This window comes from Malania oleifera, chromosome 7 (genome assembly GCF_029873635.1).
Source record: "Malania oleifera isolate guangnan ecotype guangnan chromosome 7, ASM2987363v1, whole genome shotgun sequence".
NCBI classification, from domain to species: domain Eukaryota; kingdom Viridiplantae; phylum Streptophyta; class Magnoliopsida; order Santalales; family Ximeniaceae; genus Malania; species Malania oleifera.
The window spans coordinates 77,601,723-77,605,735 of NC_080423.1; the positions used below are offsets into that span (position 1 = coordinate 77,601,723).

General features: G+C 38.3%; 1 non-coding gene across 1 annotated transcript; it reads left to right on the top strand.

Annotated features, from left to right (window-relative positions):
• Window positions 1–1,070: 1,070 nt before the first annotated feature.
• On the top strand, window positions 1,071–1,176 carry LOC131161074 (small nucleolar RNA R71). The gene has a single exon (XR_009138235.1). It is a non-coding gene; the product is annotated as a small nucleolar RNA R71 (small nucleolar RNA).
• The last annotated feature ends 2,837 nt before the right edge of the window (window positions 1,177–4,013 follow it).

The following is a 4,013-nucleotide window of genomic DNA, read 5'->3' on the forward strand; positions in this document are numbered from 1 at the left end:
ATATATATACAACATGAAAAATCATCGGCCTGTACGCCGGCATTTCATATTTTTACCATAGCTCGGCCCGTACGCCAGCAAATCATACATATAGCTCGGTCTATACGCCGACAAAACATATTCATAGCTCACCCTGTATGCCAGCAAATCATATCCATAACTTGGCTCGTACTCAGGCAAAACATATCCATAATATTATCATGTTCCCAGAAAACAGTAATTTATCATAATTTCTACTCATGTCACACAAAATGGGAATTATATATGTCCAGAACATATCATCATTTTTAATAGTATTTTCTAACAAAATGCATAATCATATATATATATATATATATATATATATATATATATAAACATATATTTCCCTGAAATCAAATACTATAAAATTATACTTATTTTTCCATAAAACATCTAACTTAGTTTATCCCCTTACCCAATTCCTGAAAGCCCCTAAGACAAACAATCCTGCACCCGTAGGGTTCCCCGTTCAATACCCTAAAAATGATATTCCTCATAACTAAACTTCAGTATTTCTACGCGCGCTACGCTTTCTACAACTATCGAAAAGTCAAATACTGAGTAGAAAGCCTTACCCTGAATCTAGGATGAATTTCAAACTCGACCCACCGATCCACTCCAGCAGATATGTAGAGAACTTCCCTAAGAGTGTCGTGGTGGTTTCGGATCGTCAATATAGTGATAGACGGACCCAAAAATTGAGAGAGAAGGAAGGAGAAATGAAGAGGAGAGAGAGGGAAGGTTCTGCGCTGAAGATTTCAACCAAAAATGGAGTTTAGGCCTATTTATACACTAGCCTCCATTGACGAGCCACATTACCTCATCGACGAGGTCTAGAAGGCAACTCGTCGACAAACTTTCCCCCTCATCGAAAAAATTCAGAGCCGCCCAAATATCCTCTCAGTATCTTCTCGTCGACGAGTCTAAAGTGCCACGTCGTCAATGAACGCTCTGTTGCCGCCTTTTTTACTATTTCTATTTTCCTCTCTCTTATTATTATTATTATTATTATTTAAATACCATTATTCTTCGGGTCAATACACTTGGGGACTTGATGATGTGGACATTTGCAAAGTAGGTCCCTAAAATGCTCCCAAGTCTCGAAAAAGAGTTCTCCATCCATTTGTGAAAAAATCGTGATGGCTCTTTGAAGTTGGTTCGTCTTCCCAATTGGGAAGTACTTTTTCAAAAACTCATGCTGCATGGTGACCCAGTTGGCCACCGAGTTCGGCTCTAAGGACGTCAGCCAATATTTGGCCTTATCCTTTAGAAAGAACGGAAAGAGCCTAAGATAGAGAGCATCATCACTAAAATTGGGGATACGGATAGTGGAACATATTTCCAAGAATTCATCTAGATGCTAGTAAGGATTTTCGGTGGAGTTCTCATAAAAAGTGGCACCATAGAGATGATAGAAGTCTTAATCTTAAATTGTGCCACCTGAACATCCAGAAATCGGATGCAAGATGGCGAGGTGTATACATTAGGTACAAAGTAGTCCCTAAAAGGCCAAAGGGATTGCTCTCCCACCACAGGTAGGCATGGAGCTTGGGGCTCCAGGATTTGTTCAGGGGGAGCCGATGGTCGTTCAACCATGAGTTTCAGTTCGGACGACTCAGCTATCTCACGATTAGAGGTAAGTTTCCTAGAGGACCAAAGAGATTTTTCAATCTTGGGATCTAGAGGAACTATCTCTAGCTCCAAAAAACGCAAACCTAATATACACACTTAAAGCACACAGATGTAAGACTTCAGAATCAACAAACAAAAATAAAAAAAATAAAAATAAAAAACAAAGTAACAATACTCTAAAATGGAAGTTGGTTTATAACCGTAGTTAAGTCCCCGAAAATGGTGCCAAAATTTGGTAGGCTCGCCAAGGATTGGGTCCTTAACTAACAAAAATAATATTTACAAAACCTAACTAATTCCAAGTTCAGTAGAAAGTGGGGGAAGTCGAGTGTCAATCTGCAAGGACTTAAAGAGCAGTTATCAAATCACTTCCAAATCAGTTTATTATAACCTTGTAAAAAAAGAAAAATAAAAAGATGGTATTTTTCAATGAGTGTTCTGACAATCTACTGGAAAGCATATAAATGAAAGCAAGTAAATCTAACTCAACTCTACTCCTACAAAGCAGTGCTCGATCATGAATTAAACCTAGGATGTCATGTGCGTAATCTAAGTTCAGTCAGTTATCGTATTAAGCTAACCAAGAATAGGCTAAACGGTCCAAGGAGCCATTCGATGGCATAGGGTAGCAAAGGTGCACCAACCATCTGGAGCATGGTCGGGAACTGGAGTATACTCTATCACAATGATTGCGAGAACCTCTATGGGAGACCGTAGCCTACTACGTTTACTTGACTAAAGCTATAGAAGTGCTATCCTATCTCTAAGACTTCATCATAATCAAAAAAATAAATGAAAGTAGTAATAGAAAGCGATTAAATGAAAGCATGTAAAGAGAAAGCATGTAAAGATGGCTCCTTTATTGCAAAACAAATCGTCTATCACTAACGATCACCCATACACAAAGAAAACCAGAGCAGAAACGTAAATACAAAAGCATGTAAATCTAAACTACGGTGGTTCTTAATGGCATTTTAGGTTTGTCATTAACCCAAAATTGGACAAAGAGGAACCCTAAGCTCATTGTCGAAGCTACTATTTATACCTATTAGGGTTTACAAAGTTTTGAATTCAAAAGATGGAAACTACTACAAGTATCTCGCAGCACAGATTGTGAGTTTCAACCACGTCGCATCCATGTTCTTCCTCGGTTGCGCCCTGGTAGGAACTCCCAGGAAAGCAGGGATTTGAATTTAGCTCTTCTCGACATAGTCACACACTTGGGTCTTGCTGGTCGAGTGGATAGTCAGGACTGGCAAGATCTTATGTTTCAGGAAATATTAGGAACTCGACTTTATCGCCCATAATGGTCTCTCTGGTCGAGCATTTGGCCGGGACTCTCGGTAGTTTTGTCTTCAGTCAGCTTCAGTCTCTAGACCTAGTCACCCCCAAAAGGGTCACTTGGTCGGTCATTTGGTCGACCCTTGTAGTGTTTCTATCTCAGATATGAACCTTGGAGTCCGTATCTATTGCCTTGGTTGCCCCCGTCAGTAGCTGGTCGCTCCACATGGTCAAGCAAGATCTTCCTTCCTTGAATGCATCGATGCTTTAGGGACTTGGCTAAACCTCTTATTTGAGCTTTAAGTGTCCCAAATATTCTCTTGGCTTCTCATAATTCCTATCTCCTTGGTTTTTAACCTGTTTTTCCTGAAACATGAACAAACCTTGCGTAACTTCAAACTATGATAACAAAAGACATACATAATAAAGGAAGACAAAAAATAAATAAATAAATATGGGTCTAAAATCATGCATTTTAGGGACTCATCAAGGATCCTAAACCTAAATCTATTCATGAATGTTGATATAGAAGTGATTGGCCAAAATGAAAAGAGGTTATCACATCATAATTAAGCTCTCTATTAAAAAGAGAAGTTTTTGGACCCGTAGTCCAAATACCAGAAGATGTCTAACCTCTTGGATACAAATGGGTATTTGTGCGCAAGCGAAATGAAAGTAATGAAATTACTTGATATAAAGCAAGGTTTGTGGCACAAGGTTTCTCGCAGAAACTCATAATTGATTATAATGAGACATATGCTCCCGTAATGGATGGAATCACTTTCAGATTCTTAATTGGGCTAGCAGTCGCTGAACGACTGAACATGCGTCTTATGGACGTAGTTTCAGCATACCTATATGTTGGATAGTGAAATTTATATGAAAATCCTTAAAGGATTTAAATTGCCTGAAGCAAAACCCAAAAATTTATATTCAATTAAACTACAACATGTTTTATAAGGACTAAAGCAATCTGGACGCATGTGGTGCAATTGATTAAGTGAGTACATTGTGAAAGAAAGATTCATAAATGATCTAATTTGTCAATGCATTTTTATTAAAATATCAGAATCCGAATT